This window comes from Pinus tabuliformis, chromosome 5_2 (genome assembly GCF_031772625.1).
Source record: "Pinus tabuliformis cultivar Carrire ecotype Pingquan chromosome 5_2, CPIR1, whole genome shotgun sequence".
Lineage (NCBI taxonomy): Eukaryota > Viridiplantae > Streptophyta > Pinopsida > Pinales > Pinaceae > Pinus > Pinus tabuliformis.
The window spans coordinates 410,007,429-410,031,576 of NC_142306.1; positions in this window are offsets into that span (position 1 = coordinate 410,007,429).

The window sequence follows — 24,148 nt, forward strand, 5'->3', positions numbered from 1 at the left end:
ATTACATAAATATAAACATAGAAAATGCAAAAAATAAGAGAGACACAGATATATGTGGTTCACCCAATTTGGGCTACGTCCATGAAGAAACAACCAGTCCTTCCTTTTATATTATCCAGCAAACTGAAGAGATACAACCTACAATAGATCTACTGTAATTCTCTCTTCTCTCTCACTCAATCTCTTCTCTCTTCTCGCACAGAATACAGATCTACATAGACGCAATACAATTCCCTTATATATAGCGAGGGGTTGCCTTCTAGGCTAAAAAACCCTAAATTAACCATAAATTCTACCTTCAGATCTCCACCTAATGAACGACCCAGATTGAATATGAAATTACAACATTTTACAAGGCAATTTTACATCTATTTTTACCTTCGGGGGCGCTTCCCCCAATTCCCCCGCCAGGGGGGGGCACCCAAAGGTTGTAGCCGCCCCCCTGGACCCCCCTTGTAGCGAATATTTTATGGGTGGCGGTGCTGCCCCATTACGAATTGGGGTCCAATGCGGCGATACCTTTGAATACATAAGATAATTAGGCTCCACACGCAACAATCTCCCACTTGGAGACTGATTATAGACACTCCATCACTACTTCATTTGATGGACAATGACTCCACTTTGGACCTATTATTTCTCATCTTCTTCATCATACTTGAAGACCAATTGAAACTGAGTAGATTCTCAGTTTCTCCCTAGTTACAACTTTTGTTAACATATCTGTAGGATTCTGGCTAGTGTGTATCTTTCCTAGCTTCAATTGTCCATATTCCAACGATGACCTCATGAACTGGTACTTGAGCTATATATGTTTAGTCTTGGAATGAAATGCAGGGTTCTTTGCAAGATGTATGGCACTTTGGCTATCACTGTATAACCTCCCCAACTCCTGCTTCTTACCTAATTCATTTAGAAAACTTTGTAACCAAATCATTTCTTTACTAGCCTATGTAGCAGCAACATACTCTGCTTTTGTTGCTGAGAGTGCAACAACACTTTGCAGTTTTGAGACCCAACTGACAGTTTTTCCACCTACAGTAAACACATACCCTATTGTGCTCCTCATGTTATCTCTATCACTCGCCATATCTGCATCAACATATCCCTGTAGAGCAATATTTGAACCACCAAAGCATAATGCTTGATTTGTGGTACCTCTCAAATACCTGAGAATCCACTTCACCACCATCCAATGTTCTTTTCTTAGATTGTTCATGTACCTTCTTACAACTCCCACTGCATGTGCAATATCAGGCCTTGTGCAGACCATTGCATACATTAAGCTTCCAACCGCTGATGCATATGGAACTTTAGACATATGAGCCATTTCTTCATGAGTCTTGGGACACTCCTCCTTACTTAATTTGAAATGGCTAGCCAAAGGTATACTAACTAGTTTTGTATTCTGCATATAAACCTTTTCAACACCTTTTCTATGTACTCATTTTGAGACAATGTTAATTTGCGATTCTTCCTCTCTCCAGTTATTCTCATACCAAGGATTTGTTTTGCAGCACCCAAATCCTTCATTGCAAATGAGTTTACCAATTTTCTTTTGAGCACATTTATTTCCTGCATGTCAGAACCTGCAACAAGCATGTCATCTACATACAATAACAATATAATATAGCTGCCATCATTTTTACTTTTGAGATAAACACAATGATCATAGTGATATCTAGTATAACCTTGTTCAAACATAAATCTGTCAAATTTTAGATACCACTACCTTGGAGCCTGTTTTAATCCATACAAGCTCTTCTTCAACCTGCACACTAGTTTCTCCTTCCCTTTTACCTCATATCCTTGTGGCTGCTGCATATATATCTCTTCCTCCAAATCCCCATGGAGAAAGGTTGTATTTACATCTAATTGCTCAAGATGCAAATCTTCAGCTACTACTAGACTTAAACTAGTTCTAATTGAAGTCATTTTAACAACAGGATAAAATACCTATCAAAGTCTATACCCTTTTTCTGTGCAAATCCTTTCACCACAAGTCTAGCTTTATACATTTTTCTACCTCCATCTTCTTCCTTCAACTTGCAAACCCATTTATTCTACAATGTTGTTTTACCTGCAGGCAACCTAACTAAGTACCCAAGTCTGGTTATGTGCTAAGGAGTCCATCTCTTATTTCATGGCTTGCTCCCACTTCTTGAAAGACAATTTGATCACAACTCTTTCCTGTAGGTTCCAGAGCAAGGGGAGCCAATGAACATTCCTCCTGTCATACAGACCCCAGCCAATGAAGAGAAGAATCCTAAGAGAAACAGGGAGGAGGCAACGAGCTCTGCTATGGAGACTATTGATGAGCTGTTTGAGCCAAGCAAGAGGCCCAAGTTGAATCCCGTATTTTAACACGAGGAGAACATTGCTTCAGAGGAAATAACTGACACTGAGGCAATGGGGCAGCTAAGCAAAGAAGCAATTGCATTAGAGGAAACAAAACAACCATCAACCTCCAACACACAGATGATAGATACATAGTAGAGTATGGAGGTTTCTTCCTATGTCAGGTCAGCTAATAAGGAAAAGGATATCATAGACAGATTCAAAGAGATAAAGACGAGGAATGAAAAATTGAAGGCAGAGACATATGCCCAATACCTCAAGCTTACACCTCCAAACTAGACCAGACTGATGTCAACCTTTGACATCAAAGAAGGAAAAATGCAGGTTTCATTTTTGTAGCCCACTGTAAAACAACCAAAGACCTCAACAGATTACAAGAAAACTAATTTTGAGGTCTTGCGTAGGGATGTTCATCCCATTGATCAGATAGAGTTTCACAAGTAGGCTGGAGAATGATCTACTCCACCCTCATAGCAAAGGCCATGGCTGCTTACAAGCCGCATGATTCATTGGACAATGTAACAACTCAATACAAATTAGAGAGGGCCTTTTCACAGGCTAAAGACACCAGGATAAAGTCCTTGGAGGACTTGGTTATTGAACTGGGCCATGACCCAAGTGATGTTAAGGCCACAGAGAAACTAATCAAAAAGAAGAATGAGGACATAGCAGCCCTCAAGAAACAGCTCAAGTTGCCTCATTTGCAGCACCCACAAACAAAGGAAGTTCTAGAAAGCTAGACCAATCATGAGGAAATGATGGACTTAGTGTTGTAGCTGAATGACCAGTTAAAGGAGATGGAAAAAGAGTTAGATAGCTTGATTCAGCTCAAACAAGCTAGTATTGATAATGCTCCTACAACTGTCATTCCAACAGTGACCACAGCTGTACCTTCTACTTTGGTAGCATCATTAGCTCCCACTGCTCCAATGGCCACTACACTACCGGCTACTACATCAACAACAAGATTAAGAGAAACAGGCTCCACAGGAGAAGAAGCAAACAAGCTGGTTGAAGCAATGGAAGAAATGTCAATTTAGACCACTGAGATGAACAGACTGAAGGAGGAAGTCACTATCCTTGAGATAGATTGCAGACTTGCCCAGATCATGCATAAAGAAGAACAACAAAAGGCTACAAGGATGAATGAAAGAATAAAAACCCTAGAGAGAGAACTGACATTGAATGAACCTATAGGTAAGGCTAAAGAGCAACTGTGGGCCAATATCATTGACTCTATCAATGATATTTGGCCATCTGTTCAAGTTATTTTTGAGCAGATTGATTTAATAAAGCAGGCTACAAAAGCCATTGAAAGGGTTAAAACAAAACTTGGAGATATGCCAGAGGAAGCAGCAAGAATCATCCACTTCCTCAACTCCAAGAATAAGTATGAGCTGCAAGAACTTGAGATACTTGACAGGACAGGTACAATTTTGGAAGTCAGAAAAGTCCTCACTAAGAGGAATTTGATGTTGAATTTAGAAGATAAGTGTCAAAACATGCAACTAGCCGTTGATAGGTTCATGGCTAAGTTCGAACTTTTGAAGGAAAATGGATTACCTAATCCCTTAGTAATAAATGATAAGTTAATGACACATGAGGATTACAATAAGAAGATCAGGGAAGTGGCCAGAGAACAAGTAATCACTTCATCCATGAAGGGCTTACCAACAGGCAAAGTGTTGTATCAAACTTTTGAAAACTTGTTTTACCTCCAGCGTGAGGTAAAACACCTGTTTATTAATAAGCCTACTTTTTCCAAATATACAGAGGCAGATGAAATATATAGAAAAATGCTTAATATCCAATTACCAGATGATGAAAAATGGGAAAAACTAAATGATTTACTGTAGTAAATACACATTAAAAATATAAATGTACAGTAAAAGTAAAACAGCATAGTAAAATGATATTGACAAGTTAGCAAGGTTAAAGTGTATCAGATGAAAGGTTAAAGTAAAACAGAACATCCAGCGTGAAGACCAAACAACCAAGCATCTTAAAGGGAAAAAGATCAAAGAGCAAAGCCAATAGAACCTAAACAACAGGGACATCAAGTAGCAGCTCAATAGTTGTCTCTATCTTCTTGCATGAAGATATTTCCTTTTCCTAGATTAGTTCTCGATGTAGTTTGAGATATTTTGTAATTCCTTTTGTATAAATACTTCATAATTCAAAGTATTAGGGTGGATTATTTTACATTTGTAGAGTTATTTTGATCTTAAAACCTAAGGGTGATTGTACCACTTTCAAGTCAACAAACTGGAGCAAGTAATGAAAGCATTTCACTACGGGATTCATGAGATGAGCCATTTGCAGTGAAGTATCTTCTTTGTGTGATTTTATTATCTTCTTATGTGTTAAATAATCTTAAATGTGTTCTAAATTTGAATTAATTAACTGGAGATATCAGTCAGAATTTGTTTAGGTACACTTTGTTTTGCATAGTTAGTCATTTACATGTTTTCCTCTGATACCTGGATTTGAGAACCCTTAATTGCTCTCCCATCCCAGTTGACTTCTTTCATTCCTTCCAGAGTCCGGCCTAGGGAACCCTTAATTTCTCCCTGGATCCAATTTGAAACCATTTCACCATTTAGACTTTGAGATCTGCAGTAACTCATCTATCTTGCCCTATAGACATTGTTTTTAGAACTGAATCCAGTCTTGTTTGTCTGACATTCAACTCCATAGCCCAATGGTAAAAGCAAACCTCTATTCATCTAAGTAAAGTGATCCCACCACCCAATTTCAAACCAAAACCCAAGTGCAAACAATAACTAGCCTAAAATCATCTTAACTAAAACAAAGTTAAATTATAAAGAGAGAGCCCTCTTTAAGCATCAGGAAGGCTAGGTCCTAATCTCCAAAAGTGGTTTGTGGTTACCTTTGACTTTTCTTCCTTCATTAACTTCGAAAGAAACATCAGAGTGATAACATGCTATCCAACAAGGAAAAATTTACAAATGGGAACAAGGAAGCTCAGAGGTAACAATATTGCACAAAATATGGAAGTTCAATGAACATAACATGCAACAACACCTTCTCGGAATTTTGGTGGACATAACATGCAACACCACCTTCTCAGAAATTCAGTAAACATAACATGTAGTGAAACCTTCTTTCCCCCCAATGAAATTTGAAGGTCGACCACGACCGTCGATCAATTTTGATGAGTTGAAATGATTTTTTCATGATTAGAGGATAAATAAATATTAATTAAGCATGGGAAAACAACCGTAAAAATGGTGGCAGAGAACGAGAAATGTTTATAACATGCCAAACAATCATTAGGTTGATCATCGATCATAAAGTGAAATAATGATGAAAATCAACATGATAACCAAAACATTAATGTCAGAAGGAATAAAGGCATGGGTAGATTTTGATATAATGGATGGTCGGAAACTATGTTCAATTAAGTTAACTGAAGGATGATAAGAATGCTTGGTTTTCTAATGTCCTTCAATCTATATCCTTGGTTTGTAGAATCATTATTAGTTCTCATTAACAATCAACATCATCACTCTATAGGGATATTTTAATAATACTCCATAGAATGTTTTAACAAATCTAACGGTTTTCCTTTGTTGATTATTGATTTTGGGGAAACCAGATAGCTAACTGGATTGTAGTATTTAAATAACCTTCAATACCACAAGCTTGTCCACTGCTACCTGTAGGAATCCATAACCTCAACGGGGTTTCCTTTTAACCCATTGAGGTTCCAATATCCCATTTATTAGAAATGAATTCATATGTGTATTTAAAATTTGTTAAATGTCTATAGAAGGCCATTGTTATGACAGGGTAACCAGTTAATAACAATTCCATTCACCAAAGCTAATAAAGTGTAGAAGCCAGCTCATGATGAGACCTCTTGTCCTTCAGCCTTAATACCAAAGGCCATTATGCTAGATTCATGACTAGAAGTGGTAATGTCACTTCAATAGGTTCTATGATCATGGTAGGCCATCTCGTGATGAAACTTGCTATCCTTCACCAACTTTTTATTTTTATTATTTTTCTGCTATGGTTTTTGTTAATCATAAAATATTAATTAATATATGGGGTGGCACATCAACTCCTTAAGAATTAGGGATGGTGTAATAATTTTTATAATAACTACTTTTTAGCTAGTTAATCTTGTTCCCAAAAGTTAATTTCTTTAAAATAATCGTAGAATTGTTAAAAATTGGAGTGGGGGATGGCTCCTTAAGTGGCGATAGAAGGACTGTGTAATGAGTACTTCAATAATTTATTACAAAATTAGGGGTTCAAGCATTTTAGGAGATTCAAAAATCCATATAATAAAATAATTTTTAAAATAAGTTCCCCTTTTAAAAGTAAATTATCATGTGATAAACATTAAAAAAACTAGTTATCCAACCATCATATTTATAAAGGGCTTAAAGTGTTCCTTATCCCAAGAAAACAAAGATATTGGAAAAATAATTACGTCTAAGGAAATGATAGTTGTGACTAAGGAAAAACCAACTATGATAAGGATATTTTGACTAAGGAAACAACAACTATGATAAGGATGTTGTGACTAAGGAAACAACAAATGTGACAAGGATCCTATGACTAAGGAAACAACAACTATGATAACGATGCTTTGACTAAGGAAATAACAACTGTGATAACGATGTTGTGACTAAGGAAACAATAATTGTGATAATGATGTTGTGACTAAGGAAACAAAAACTGTGATAATGATGTTGTGACTAAGGAAACAAACAATTTAAGAAACAACATTATAACTTAGACACAACAATTTCAGTAATCATCATAGCAATAACATACTCATAGAAATGTTTGCGATGTTTTCCCAAAATAAAGAAAATATACACACCATAAGAAAATAAAGACTATTTACATTGCGTACATGGAAATAAGAGGTTTTCTAAGAAAGTTCACCTGATCGTGGCCGTGGGGATATTCCCCTACTCGGCTACAACCTGCAAGCTTGCATCATTATTTATTTCCTGAATAAATGACTCTCTCGTGAGTGGTTGGTGGTACAAGCGAAGTCAATTACCATTAACAAGGAAATAAATGCTAGAGTCATTAATCGTAGTAAGGTATACTATCCCATTATCATAAAATTCACTAACTTCATAGGGACCCAACCATCTTGTTTGAAGCTTAACTAGAAAGTCCTGGAATCTGGAATCGTACAACAATGCCCAATCTCCCTTCTGAAAGGTCTTCTTTTTAATCAATCAATCATGCCACTTAGCTCTTTGTTTTTGAACTATAGATGTATGTTGGATAGATGGAAGGCACATTTCCTCCATTTCATTGAGCTATTGAAGGCACTGTTTCTGTGCTTCTGAAAGTTCCATACCAACTTCCTGATATTTTATAAGAGTCTTAACCTCAAATTCAATCAGAAAAATAGGCTTCTTACCAAAGACAAGTTGATAAAGTGAAAAGCTGATAGTATTGTACTAGGTCATCCCATAATCCCACAAGGTTTCAGAGTGTTTAGAGGCCCATTCTCAGTGATTTTTGGATACTATCTTAGTTAGGATCCCTTCCAAGACTTTATTTGTGCTTTCCACTTGACCATTTTCTTGTGGATGGTAAGGGGAAGTGATTCTATGCTTGATATGATAGTTTTACAAAGTGGGAGAGATTTTATGGGTTGTAAAATATGATCCCCCTGTTAGTTACAAGTTCTAGAGGCAAGCCATATCAGACAAACCACTCAAATAAAAAGTTGATGACTACCTCTTCTCTGGCTCTTGAGACTGCTACTGCCTCCACCCATTTTGTTACATAGTCCGTGCAGACTAGAATGTATGATTTTTGGTTTGAAGGTAGACTAATGGGACCTACAAAGTCCATCTCCCATATCTTAAATGGTTCCATTACAAGCTGTGGCTGGAGAGGCATTTCGTTAGCCTAAATGGTGTGACCCATTGTTTGATAACTATTGCAACTTTGGACGTATTTCTTGGTGTCTTTGAATATCGTAGGCCAAATATAGCCCATATGCAATACTATATGCCCAATATTGCGGTTGGAAAAATGACCTCCATAGGGCTCATCATGGTAGGACATGAGGATATCGTAGATCGTATCCTCTCTAATGCATCTACAGACTTGGAGATCTTCCCCTGTATCGAAAATATATTTGTTTATCCATGAGAATCTAGCACTGCATTGAATAATGTGCTTCTTTTCCCAGGGTGGAAAATGTGATGACAATTTTCCAATCACCAAATAGTTTTCCATTAGCTTACCAAGATGTTTTGATAGTCACGTAAAACAAATCTTCATGTATGATTCGATCTTCTACTAGTGAATAATCAGCTATAGGTGGAATTCTTGACAGGAAATATACAACATGGTTCTCCTTTCCTAACCAATCCTTTATAGTGATGTCGAATTCCTATAACAACTATAACCAACGACTTACTCTGCCATTGGTAGCAATTTTATTAGCTAAATATCAAATAGAAGAATGATAAATATATAAGAAAACTAGATAGGCTATGATATAATGACAAAATTTGTTTATAACATAGACAACAACCATATTTTTTTTTCTATCACAATATAGTTTAATTCTACAGGTGTTAAATTTTTGCTGATATAATAAATTGCATAAGGTTTCTTATCCTCTTTTTGTCCCATAACCACCTATATCCCCATGTTATATGCGTCTAAAGATATATGGAATGACAGACTCCAGTTTGGTCCTTGCAGCACAGGTGTTGTTGAGACCAGCGTTTTCAACTCTAAAAAAGCAATATCGCACTTATTAGTCCATTCAAATTCCACATGTCCAGTTAATGCATACAATGTCACTGCAATTTTTTAAAAATGTGCTATGAAACAACCATAGTATCCAGCATAACCAAGGAAGCCATGTACTTGTGTTGGTGTACGAGGAACATGGAGTTTAAGGATTACCTTGATTTTAGTTGGATCTACTTGAATATCTACAACAAAAATAAAGTGTCCAAACACTACACCCTCTGTCATCAGCATATGGTATTTCTCATTGCTAAGGAATAATCTTGTAGCTATACATTTTATAAGAACCTTTCTCAAATTATCCAAATCTTCATCAAATTCATTACCATAAGGCATAAAATCATCCATATAAAGCTCAAGTCCATCATTGTTTAAATCGGAAAATATACTCAAAATTGCCCTCTAAAAGGTAGTTGGTGCATTGCACAACCCAAATGGTAAAAAGTTGTATGAAAATGTTCCCCATGGACAAGTGAATGTAGTTTTTTCTTGATCCTCAGGAGCATTCTGAATTTGATTGTATCCACTGGATCCATCTAGGAAGGAAAAGTGTTTCTTCCCAACGAGTGTATCAAGGAATTGGTCTACAAACAGGAGAGGAAAATGATCTTTCTGTGTGGCGTTATTCAGTTATCTATAATCCATGAAAATCCTCCATTTTCCATTCTTTTTAGGGACTACCACCAATGGTGAAACCCAGTGGCTTTCATATATAAGGTATATAAAGTTGACATCGAGTAGTTTATGGAGTTATTGCTTCACTATGTCCCTAAGATGTGGATTCGATATCCTTTGTGGTTGAAAAATAGCTCAAGCATATTTTTCAATGTAAATGTGATGCATTAATAAATATGGATCAATTCCCTTCATGTCTACATAATCCTAGGAAAAAACTTGTTTATATTTTTGAAGGATTTGGATCACTTTTTCATGCTGACAGTCATCAAAACTAGCATTAATATTCAGTGTTTTGCCTGGTTCAATGTCAATAGGAATAATATTATGAACTGCAATTGTAGGTATGTGATCATTCTTTAACTCCTTCATTGGTTCACCTCAGGCTTCATTCTTGAGTACAACTTTCAACATCTGTGTTATGAAACTAGCTCACAAAAAGATAGAAAAGAGAGATCCACGCCTTAGAATTCAGCCTCTTCGAGGGGGCAACCTCCTTTACATTACATAAATGAACAATTCTTGGATGATACAAATGACAAAACCTCCTTTCTATATATAGGAGTCTAAGGAGTCACAATATAATCCAGCCGACCTAACAATAATAATATAAAGCCACAAAAATAACAATAGAGGGATTCTATGGGGCACAGAAATAACAATATGGGGGTAATAGGGGCACAACAATATAAATAAGGGGTATAACTACAATAGTAATGGGGTAATCACTAGTATTATAGGGACCCAACATGCCCCTCTCCTTCAAAAAAGTGTTGTCCTCAACGCTTGAGTAGTTCTGGATACTTCTGCATAAAATTCTCATCCTCCCATGTGGAATCTTCAGCGGATAAGTTCTTCCACTTGATAAGATACTCTGAAATTGATCGATTTCGTAGCTGTCGAGTTCTTGTTTCTGTGACTGCTTCCGGTTCCAATATAATTTTTCCTTCCTCGTCAAGTTCTGGCAATATTGTTTGAACTGGGAGCTTGTCGCCTATAACCTTCTTTAAACATGAAACATGGAAAACTGGGTGCAATCGAGAAGCTGCAGGAAGCTCCAATTTGTATGCCATAGTACCAATCTTTTCCAACACCTTGTACGGACCATAATACTTTGGTGATAATTTATTATCCTTCTTAGCTTGCTTTAGGGACATTTGCTTATATGGTTGTAGCCGTAGGAATACCCAATCACCTACATCAAAACTTCTTTCACTGCGATGTTGATCTGCCTGTTGTTTCATTCTATTTTGTGCCAACACGAGGTTATCCTTTAAGAGTTGGAGGACTTGTTGTTGATGTTCGATGTGATGTTCCACTGCCTGAACCTTAGAATTTTCTCTTAAATATGATGTGATTGATGGTGGTTGATACCCATAAAGTGCCATAAATGGGGTCATTTTTGTTGCTGTATGGAAGGAAGTGTTATACCACCATTCAGCCAGAGGCAACCATTTGACCCATTGTGTCTGTTTATCAGATACAAAGCAACGAAGATATCCTTCCAAACATTTGTTTACTATCTCAGTTTGCCCATCAGATTGAGGATGATAAGATGAGCTATGAGCTAACTGAGTACCAAGACAAGAAAATAATTCTGTCCAAAAATTTCCAGTGAAAATGGGATCTCTGTCACTTACAATAATCTTTGGGTTTCCATGTAGCTTTTGAACTGTTTCCATAAATGCAGTAGAAACTGTACTGGCTTTAAATGGATGTGATAATGCACAAAAGTGTGCATACTTGGTAAGTCTGTCAACTACCACCATGATGACACTCTTTCCCTCAGACTTGGGTAAACCTGTGATAAAATCCATTGAAACCTCCTCCCAACGTTGGCTTGGAATGGATAAAGGTTGTAATAGACCCGGTGTCTTAATTGTTTCAACTTTATTTTGTTGGCAAACCAAACATTCCGCCACAAACTTTTGAATATCTGATTTAAGGCCATCCCAAAAAAATTCCTTCTTAACCCTGTGGTAAGTTTTTAAAAATCCTGAGTGCCCTCCTAAGGGAGAAGTGTGCAATTCCATAAGAATCTTTTGTTTTAGCTGGGAATTCTTACAGAGGTATAAGCGATCTTTGTACCATAACGAATCATTTTTCCAGCTAAATGTATCAGAAGTACTGGAATCTTGTTGTAGCTTTCGAATAAGTGCCCACACTTCTTCGTCATTCTTCCATTCCTCCTTTGCTTCGTTTATCCAATCTGGTTGGATAATAGAAATGGCACACAACAATGCTTCCACATCCTCATCCTTTCTTGAGAGTGCATCTGCCACCACATTTTGCTTCCCTTTTTTGTAGATGATTTCAAAGTCATAACCCAACATCTTTGTGACCCACTTTTGTTGCTCTTCAGAGGATAATCTTTGTTCTAAAAAGTATTTAAGGCTATCATGATCCGTTTTTACCTTGAAGTGTCTTCCCATTAGGTAGGGTCGCCATTTCTTAAGTGCATGGAGTATTGCCAACATTTCCTTCTCATAAATAGCTTTGCTTAAAAACTTTCCCTTGATTGGACGACTTTCAAAAGCAATGGGTCTTTCATCTTGCATTAGAACAGCACCAATTCCATTTCCTGAAGCATCACATTCCACAATAAAGGTTTTTGTGAAGTCCGGTGTAGCTAAGACCGGTGCTTGGCACATTGCCTCTTTAAGATGTTCAAAGGCCTTTGTTGCTTCCGGAGTCCATGAAAATGAATCTTTCTTCAATAATGTTGTTAGAGGTGCTGCTATTCTCCCATAATTCTTAACAAACTTGCGATAATACCCTGTCAACCCAAGAAATCCTCGCAGATGCTTTATGGATGTGGGGATTTTCCATTCCTTAATGGCTTTAATTTTGCTAGGGTCTACCTTAACTCCTTCATGAGATACAATATGACCCAAATATTCCACCTCCTGGACTCCAAAGAAACATTTGGATCTTTTTGCATATAATTGTTTCTCCTCCAATAGTTGTAGCACCTTGTCAACATGTTCAACATGATCCTTCCAAGACTTGCTGTAGATTAGTATATCATCAAAAAATACTAACACAAATTTTCTAAGGAATGGTTTGAAAATTGAATTCATCAAACCTTGAAATGTTGAAGGTGCATTGGTAAGGCCAAAAGGCATGACCAAAAATTCATAATGACCCTCATGAGTTCTAAATGCCGTTTTCGGAATGTCTTCAATCTTCATTCTGATTTGATGATATCCCGAACGAAGATCCAACTTGGTGAAGTAAATTGATCCATGCAATTCATCCAGTAATTCATCAATGACAGGAATGGGGAACTTATCTTTAATAGTGAGCTTGTTGAGCTCCCTATAATCTGGACACATGCGCCATGATCCATCCTTCTTGTGCACCAATACTACTGGAGCTGAGAAAGAACTTTGACTCGGTTGAATTATACCAGCCTCTAGCATTTCTGCAACCATACGTTCAATTTCACTTTTTTGGACATATGGATATCTGTACGGCCTGATGTTTGGAGGAACACTTCCTGGAATCAGATGAATAGCATGATCATGATCACGCATAGGTGGGAGACCTTTGGGAGTCTCAAATACCTTGGAATGATTGTCCAGGACTTTTTGGAGATCTGGAGAAATAGATGATTCCAATGTGGAAACATCTAGCGAACATAATTGTGCAATTACACCTCTTTGCTCCTTTTTTAGAAGCTTTGTCATGCCATTAGAGCTGATTATCTTTCCTGGTTTCCCTGCAATACCCCTTAATTCAACTTCCTTTCCTTCCACAGAAAATTTCATGAAAAGTTCTTGAAAATTAAAAGCTATTGTACCCAAGGATTGTAGCCATTGGACTCCTAGTACAACATCAGCACCTCCCATTGGAATGGAAAGCATTGGGCTAGTCAATACATATTCTCCCATGGATAGCTTGATATTATGGCACTTTCCAGAACAATTTATTGTTCCTCCATTTGCAATCATCACTTGACACTCTGGTGCTGGATATAGGAAGCAATTCAATTCTTTTGCTACCCTACAATGAATAAAATTGTGGGTGCTTCCTGAATCAATCAACACTATTACCTTTTTCTTCTTGATTTGTCCTTCTATCTTGATGGTTTGAGGAGTGGTAATTCCCGCCAATGCATTACAAGATATGGTCGGATTTATTTGTTCTTCATCTAGGCTTTGTTCCTGGAATATATCCTCTTCTTTTGACCTTTCTTGCTCCTTTTCTTCTTCCTCTTCACAATCTATGTAGAATAATTTCTTCTCAGCACACTTATGACCCTTTGTGTATTTGCTATCACAATTGTAACAAAGCCCTTTTGCTCTTTTTTCTTCCAATTGTTGTGGTGTCAACCTTGTAGGTTGTGGAAGACTATGGGCAACAACACTTCCGTCTTTATAGTTGTGAATGGTATGCTTCCTAGTTGCCATAATTTTGCTTTCCATTTTTCTTGCTAACCTGAATGCCTTCTCTAATGAATCAGGTTCCCAAAGGCACACATCATGTTGGATATTATCCTTTAAAGACCCTATGAACACATCAATCCTATGCTCCTCTGGAATATCTTTTACCCTTATGTTCAATTTTTGGAACTCCTCAATGTGCTCCATTATTGAACCCTTTTGTTTGAGACTTATCAATTGGCTAAAAAAAGTGTTGCTTTTTGTATCCTCATAATGTGCTATCAATTCTTCCGTAAAAATTGCCCAAGTGATAAATTGTTTACGAGAACAAAGCCATTGATACCATACAAACTGATTTGGTTCCAAATATAAAGTTGCCATACGTACCTTTTGTGTGTTTTGCACATTATTGAGATCGAAGAATTGCTCCATCTGTAATATCCATGTGGCGGGATCCTTGCCATCAAACTTCCTCATATCGATTTTTGGAACATGGTGAGTCTTCGATCCAACATTAGAGTCTATGGAATCATGATTAACATTTCTTTTGTTCTCATCATGAGTTTCCTTTACTACCTTTTCACCATTAGTGACCCTTTCTTGTAGCAACTTCTTCAATTCTTCCATCGAATCCTCCATCATAGCTTCCATTCCCTTTATATTAGATTCCACGCCATTTATCTTAGATTCCATGCCACTTATCTTAGCTTCTGTTAGCTTTTGTGAGCGTGACATTTGTTGCACTTGTTCTTGTAATTTTGATATATCATGTAGCATTTCTTCCTCTTCTTCATGAGTCATGCTAGAGCTTTCAGGTTCCTTACTAGGTGTTTGCATTTTCTTTCCTCGGGGCATCAGTTACCGATAATAATGCTTTACTATGCCCTTTGAATTCCCTCAAACCAAGCTTATGCAAAAATTAAAAAAAAAACTACACACCTTTTTTTACTTTGTAGAAGCCTGATATTGAATCTGATGTATCTCTGTAATTTCGAATCATCCAGTTCTGAAATTGTGACCTGTAGTATCCTCTTATGTCCTCTTTCCAATGCCACTAGTCTGATCCAAATTGGATTCTCCAAGAAAGAGTTATGCACAATCTCCCACAGTGACCTGATTATAGACTAGTTCAGTAGAGCGAACTTGTATGAAGTGCCACGTGTCACTGTTTCAACCTTTGACTCTGAAAAATATATAAAAGAAAACTACAGTCCGTCCTCTTTCTTTACCTTCTTACGAAATTTCAATCTGATGCTCAGAAAGAAAGTTATGACGATTTTCCCCAGGTCACCTGTTTTGAATGTAATTCAGGAGTCTGCAAAAAGACCAACTTCCTCAGATCATATCTCCAAAAATATCGTGCGAAAAGCTCTGAAATTCGGACCCAAGGTTCAGCGCGATTTCTTCTCAAATGGGTTTTTTTTGCGACTTCTGAAACGTCACAGAAAAAAATTTATAGCGAAAATTCCACGATGACCTGTTTGGAGCAGCGAAACCCTAGAATCCAAAGCTCTGATACCAAATGTTATGAAACCAGCTCACAAAAAGATAGAAAAGAGAGATCCACGCCTTAGAATTCAGCCTCTTCGAGGGGGAAACCTCCTTTACATTACATAAATGAACAATTCTTGGATGATACAAATGACAAAACCTCCTTTCTATATATAGGAGTCTAAGGAGTCACAATATAATCCAGCCGACCTAACAATAATAATATAAAGCCACAAAAATAACAATAGAGGGATTCTATGGGGCACAGAAATAACAATATGGGGGTAATAGGGGCACAACAATATAAATAAGGGGTATAAATACAATAGTAATGGGGTAATCACTAGTATTATAGGGACCCAACAATCTGACATGTTGGATGTCCTACAATGGAGGGATGGCTAATGAAACTCTTGATTGTGTCATCCTTAGTCTGTCTCTTGAAATAAAAGCTTTATCAATGGTAAGGGGATAATGTAGCCTTCTTTATTCGTAATAAGGAGGAATCAACTTAATATTATCAGATGACATGCCAGGTTTAGTAGGCGGGTATAAAATAAGGTTCTTGACGATACTTCCTTTAGAAATAGTCATACTTCTAGTCTGACACCCAATGTATGCATCCACAGTAGTGAGCAATGGTCTACCCATTATTAGAGTGTGTCCTTCCAACTTATTTCTAGGGCTAAGAACCAAAAAATTTACTGGATATTCCTAGGAATCCACAGAGATGATAATATCATCTTAGGTTCCTTATGGATTTATCACGAATCTATCAAATAACTCCAACATGGTTGGGGTTTCTTTTAATGTAGATTCTAAGGAGGCTATATGTTTTAAGTGTTATGATATTATAGAAGCTCCTAAGTCCACTAAAGCATTTAGAAAGGTAAGTACCTGAATCTGAATGGTGACCATGAGGTTTTCGAGATCATCATATTTAATGGGTATCTACTTTCCTAAAATAAATTAGAAAGTTTCCCAAGGACATGGACTGTAGGAGGGTGTTTTGGTTTTATTCCAGGTTTTTTGACACACGAATCTTTGATATTATTAGCGTAAATGGGTATATCTCTGATAGCTTAGAGAAGAGGAATTTTAATACACAAGTTTTGTTTTTCCCCTACGAGGTTGAATTCAAGCTATCTGGATGGTCTTACTATGGCTAATATTTTTGGAAACGAAGAGAAACATCTGTAATTTTATTAGACTCTTGATCCTTAGTTAGTTTACTATATGATTATGTCTTAGTGATGATCATGGTAGAAGGGGGTTTTTCTGACTAATGCTACTATTTAGAATTTGTCTTATGATTTCTCTAAGTTCTTTGGGGAGTCCTATGGAAAAATGGTCCGCCCAAATCTTAAGCGGAGTTCATTACATTCTAAGGATGGAGGATAATAGCCAAAAGTATCAAGAATTTATAAAAGTTGCAAAGACCTATTGTTTGGATTTGGATTTGGCTGCACAGGTAGTTGAGGGCATAACAAAGGTGGAGCATTTTGGGGTAACTGAAGTGGTGGTTATAACGATTGTAGTGATAGATGTGATTGAGGAAGCGTTTTCATTGATTGATTGAATGGTCTAGAGGGGCACTACTAGTTTTGGGAACACATTGGCCCTTGAGTGGGTTGGATTGACCATTGCAAAGGAGATGAATTACTTTGTGAATTCTGCCAAGGGGGTGCAGAATATTGTTGTTTCAACCAATAAGGTCCAGGAAATGACTAATTTGACCAAGGTGATGCGGGATATGGCTTCGTATTCTAGGAAGTATTGGAATGTTGTTGACCCTGCTAAGATAGTGCAGGAACCTGTTGTTGACTATATTGTCCAAAAAACATGGAAGGGTCTTGAACCATACATGTAGGGCAATTTTTCCATTGTCATTGTTGTGCCATGAAAAATGCATTATGGATCTTACTCAACTTCCTTAAATATGAATTTCTACCTAGGGAGAGAGGGATAACAATCGGTCAAGTGATATTTGGTACATATAGCACAAATTTCAACTATATCTAGTGGGCATTCCTTATGGCCATGATTCCATTAGAAATGAGGACAAAATATTTCTAATGTTTGTTCTGCTTCAGCCTACTTCTGCTTTACCTGCAAGAAATCCAATTATGTAGTCAGTGTCCATAATATACCCATTTAAATTTTTTCCACTAGATTACCAATTTCCACACATGTGACTACTCCACCTGCAGTTCTACTGGTTCTACTGAGCAAATCACAAATTCCAAGCTTAGTTTGTGTACTCCCTTACAAACACCTAATACACAATTTCACAATATCATCATACTCCTGTTTGGAAATATCAACCCACCTCATTAAGCTAAGTGTTTCAATCCATTCATCCTTCATTCCTCTAATTAAGGAAGTTTTCAGCACTTCTTTAGGTAGAGTGGTGTATGGCAATCTTTGCAAGTTACATTGAAATCTATTGATATATTCTTCTAAGGTCTCATCTTCCTTAAATGTAATTTTGAATATGTATTTATTTAAGTCTCTAGATCGGAAATGATATTGATATTTAGTAAGGAAGGTTTGTTTCATCTAGTCCCATGAGTTGATAGTACTGCTCCCTAATCCCATGAACTAGCACAGTGCTGATCCCTTTAGGGTAGAAGGAAACAAAGTTTATGGGGGTCAATAGTGTAATCATATCCCCAAAATAGAATTTCAAATTCAAATAGGATGCATCTGTGTCTTCAGAGGCCATCCCATGAAAATTTGGAAGATTTTGAAGTGGAATAGCCTTCATGGGTGCATTAGATTATGGATTGACGATAGGGTATTCTATGGTTGAAATTTGTATGCTTGATACCTACCCTTCCATTTGGTTAAAAATCTTCCAGTATCGTTCAGGAATCCAAAAATTAGGAGTTACTAACTTAAAGAGATTGGTATGGTGGCGAGACCCTAAACCTGGTCTAGGTCTTACAACACTACTTGAATCAGGAATCTCTATTCCTTCTTTCACAATGGGTGTCATAGGAATTTCCTGCTCACGAAGTTGAGGATGTAGATCACTCGTATCACCTCATACTTCTTTTAAATTTAAAAAGTGCCCCTTGTTCTTGCTAAAAGGATTGAGATGCCTGCTTGGTAAATCTTGAAAGCTCTGCTCAGATCCTATGGTTTTTCCATGAATCTCAACATTAGCCACAATAGAGGATTCTACTACTAGCAAATATTTCATTAAAATTGGAAAACGTTTATTACACAAACATCACTAGAATATATTTTTTGGGTTATTTTGAAATTCCGGATCCACCAAATTTAATGAAATATGTGTTTACTAGAAGGGAAATAATAGCAGATCCCTTCTCAAATACCATTCGGAGGCCTAAGATTCTTCCCTTTGAATGATTTCCTCTATAAAGGTCGCTTGTTTAAGGCCAAATTAACCCTAGATTTTAGTACTTTTTGAAGTGTATTTTTGATCTATTTCTACCTGGTTCATATCTCTAATGTTCTTCCTATTCATACATACTAAATAGCCTGAATCTGTCTACTGAGGGCAAGTAGCACCACAGGTTTCTTTTTACCAGGTTGCGTGCACAAGTTCTTACCTTTTGTCTTCAATAGCCAACCCTTAGAGAATTAGGTATGCAACTAAATATAATGAAACTCTCTTTTGAAAACGTCCCTGACAACAATGCCAAAATGTTGGGACAATTAATTATTCTAAAGAAGCAACTAACTACCACATATTAAATTGTCAACTCGAGGTTTTGTCTGGTTATTTCAAAGGTGTATGCAAAGTATATGCAAGAGATATTTTGAAACTAATAGTAACTAATTCTCTAACAATAAGCAAAGTAAATGTAACGAAAGAATCAAATCCTAGCTTAAATATGCATTCAAAAGATCTATCTTTTAGATAAACCATGTATTCTAGAAACCATTTAGAAATATCAAATTCTAATTACTCTTCACAAGAAACAACAAGGAAATCTATTGAATGATAAGATGCTACTTAAGAAACAACAAGCATGTAATTGAAGGAACAACATTGGAAAACTATACTCTATAAAATATAAAAGAAAAAATAATAGGAAAAGAAGCTAGGCAAGTGAAAAAGCATCAATGACCTAGGGATAACCTTCAATAAACAAGAATACAACAACAAAAACTATAAATTGACTATATAAAGAATAATCCTTGCAAATCAATATTACGACTATCGATGTTATCTCTACTCAAATTAAAGAAAACAACTTGAAATCAATATAACAAATGGATAGTTGACATAAAGAGATAAAATGAGAAACTAGTGATACAAATGAAAACAACGGCTCATCCCAGAGAAGGCTCGAACTACTGGAGTCAGACTACCTTGTAGAAGAAATTAGAGTAGTAAATTAACTCTCAACAACAGAAACTTGCATTATACTACAAAAGAATGATCACAGTCAATTCTTCAATGCATTTATCAAATGTATGAAGATATTACACCAAGAAAAGAGCTCTCTTTCTAGACACAAATCCCCATATTTATACTACAGTTAAGGGATAGAAAAACAATAAATATTTTAACAAAGAGAAATCTTGAGAATCTAAAGATTCTCAAGATGCTCATTCTTTGTTACAAAAGAGTCTTAGTATCGTCTAGATGAGAAAGCCAAGGTATTTATCCCTAATATATTTACTCGAATAAGAATCAACCTCACTTGATCTACTATAATTGGTTGAGACAACATCACGCTATCCAGTTTCACCATAAACAACTTAGAAAACAACATTCGGTGCCAGCTATCACAAACCCCTGTTCATAGTAAAGGTTCAACCATGAGAAAATAATGCTTTTGGAATCAAAATGGTTCATTAAAGACGAAAAATAGTAAAGGTAGATTAATTCCTTCTAAAGCCTATATTATATGGATTAATATATCATAAATATAAGAAAAATACAAGAAAACAATATTAAAGCTAAGAAATAGGATAAGAGAATCATGATAATTTTGAGGCCCAACAAAGGCTCATGGAAATTATGTCATTTTCCTTGAAATTTTCTTTCCCTACATCATCTGATGGTTCTGTGATTTTTCCTTTCCTAATGTACAAAAGTTTGTTTCTTGCAAGGATAAGATCCATCATTGGACTCTTCTAGGCTATAAAATTTGAAATTCCTTGAAATTTATTTTCTAGCTTCCTTGAGGATGCCATTAGTATAAATCAGATTAGAATATTGGTGACTCTTATATAAAGATTCAATCTCTAAGAAATATCTTGATATCATAGTCCCTTCAAATATTTTCAACCATTGGAATTTCAAGAAATATGATATAAATGTCCTTAACTTGATAATTACTTGTGAATATTATGTTCTTATTTTAATATTTCTTCATCAAGAAATTACCATAAAAGAAAAGATCATACTACACTGGAAACGAGACAACAATTTATCCTGGGAAAAACCCAGGTGGGGAAAAACCCAACAACCTTCTTCTTAGAGGAAATCTTCAACTCAAGAGAAGAAACCAAAGTCAATGTTGCCTTCCACAAGTTCTAACGTCCTCTACTCAAAGTATTTCAATAGGATGGCAAAAGAGGATCTTTATTCTTCAAACTCAAATAAATACTTGATCATAGATTCTTGCCCTTTATATAGGTTCACATATCTCAGACTACTTCATTTTCCACATAAATTGGACCAATGATCACAAACTTGCTATCTCTACAAAATTTGAATCTTTTTCTACAGAATTTGGTTTTCTTTATTGAATTTAGAACTCTGTTCTTTCGAATCTCTACTTTCTCCACAAAATTGTAGTCTTTAGTCTAGGATTTTTCCACAAATTTTGGACCTAGGGTTTCCATAGATTTTGGACCTATGGTTTCCACAGATTTTGTACCTACCATTTCCACAAAGTTTTAAACCTTGGATTAGATACTTCGGATCTTGAATTCTTCAATAGACTTCTGCTACTTTAGTTGATTTCAAACTTGTGATACTCCAATATACTTAACTTGGTACATACGTCATTTTTTTTATCCTTTGTATTATTCCTTGATGGTATTCTTATGGTAAAACAAATGATCTTCTAGTACATGATCAAATACCTCTTAAGAAGGATGAATGGACTTCATTTTATAGTAATTTGAGAGTTTGAATTGGTGTCTCAATAGAGAAAGATGAATTGAACAATTTTAAGGAAAACTTAGCACTTGTGGAGGCCTTTTCAAAATATAAATAAAATAATAATTTTTATCTTTATAAAATACAATTTAGACCAACACAAACATGAAGAATCATGCTACAAAATATATAAGAATTTTTTTTTCTTTAGAATAACAATTATGAAGACAGACAATATCTATATTTTCTAACATGGGGAGAGGAGGAAGTATGGGCTAGGTTCAATTCCATTCAAACAATTTTATAAAATTTGTTTTATAAAAGGGAAATGGGGTTAGCGATGATGGGGAGTGATCAACCTATTGAGGGCATGGACATATCATAAGTCATGGTAATGTACTATATGAAACATGCCTAATTTGAGAATGATGGTAAGAAATTGGAAGGAAAGGAGGTTGATGGAATACCCAATAGTGAAGGAGGTGTATAAGGCTATTAGAAGAAACAAAAATCCTGTAATGAGGGGAATCGTAAGAAATAAAAGTGTCGGTTCCATGGAAGAATGATGTTCTAAGATAGAATTCAAGAAACACTAGGCAAGGTATTCTTCCATTTTATTTTTGATTCCTGTATCTAGTTTTTTCAGACAAGCAAGGTAACTCCCAAATTGTTGTTTTTTCACTAATGTGATCATCATTATATACATGAAGAGTGGTGACCTTTGGGATTTCGATTCCAGGGTATTTTCCCATTCTACCTATTCAAATTTCCTTATTTACATATTTACACAATTTCACCCAATCCTTAAGGATTAGGTGTCTAACATTATCCCCCTTAATCTGAAGGGGTGTTTGTGTGTCTAAGCATCATTCTAAATCTTTCAAAACTTTCTCATCTAAGTTCTTTGGTGAATTTTTATGCAATTTTATTATTTGTGGAATAATGGCATAGGTAAATAGTCTTGGCCTCTACATGATGTTGAATCAAATGATACTTTCTGTTGATATGTTTGGTTCAATTATGGAATCTGGATTTCTTGACAAATTTAATTGTAGAAGTATTGTCAATTAGAAGAGGAGTAGAGTTCACTTGTTTCTCCTGTAAATCTTCAATCATTTTCTTGAGCCACACAATCTCCTTGGTTGCTTTTATAACTGCCACATATTCTGCCTCTCTTGTGGAATTGGTTGGAATTGATTGTTTGCGTGACCTCGAGGGGATAGCTCTTGATCCAAGACCATATCATAGCCTAAAGTAGACACTCCATTTTCCTTATTTCCATCAAAGTTTGAATCAAAATATCCAATCAAGATGAATTCCTCCATATGTGAATATTTTATTCCAAAGTCTTAGTTCCTTTCAAGTACTTTAGAACTCTTATTACGATAGACCAATTTCCTTCACAAGGATTTTGCGTAACCCTAGAGAGGTCTCAAACATTAAATAAAATATATGGTCTAGTAGTGCTAAGGTATATAAGACCTTCCACAAGCTATCTATACTTAGTTTCATCCTCAAATTCATTTCTTTCATTAGATGTGAGCTTCAAATTTTGTTCCATTAGATTGAACAAAGGATTTCATTCAACCATGCCAAACTTGTTTAACAATTATATAATGTACTTATTTTGAGAGAGGAATATATATCTGGGATGTTGGGTCACTTCAATGGCCAAGTAGTAGTGAAGGTGTCTCAAAACCTGTCAAACCAAATCCTTTCTTCAATTCTTTTTTTATGGATGCAATATAGTTTTTGTTGTTCCCTATTATCAAGAGATCATCTACATATACCCCAAGATACACAACAATTTTTAAAAAATTATTGATAAATAAAGTTTCGTCATCAAGATTAGAGTGTTTCAAATTTAATTTTAGAAGATTCTTGGTCAAATTTTCATAATAGGTCTGTGGTGCTTGTGTTAGGCCATACAAGGATTTGATGAGTTTGCATACTTTTTTTTTTCTTGTCTCTTCACAGAAAAACCTTTTGGTTGAGACATAAAAACATTTTCTTTCAAGTCCCCATTCAAGAAAGAAATATTTACATCCATTTGATGGAATTTCCCTCCATTCTAAGATTCTAAGGAAAAGAGAGTTTGGATGGTGGCCCATTTTTCTATGGGGCAAAGGTATCTACATAATCGACACCTTATTTTTGTGCAATCTTTTTTCCATGAGTATTTCTTTGTGTTTATCAAGTGATCCATCTAATTTATATTTTTTCTTGAAGACCCACTTACAACCAATTGGTTTGGTTTCTAATGGAGGGTCCACTAGCTTCCATGTTCCATTCTTCTATTAGGAAAAATACTAAGAGGGGGGGGAGGTGTGAATCAATATTTTAACTTTTAATATAATGTTTTTATTTTTAAAACTATATA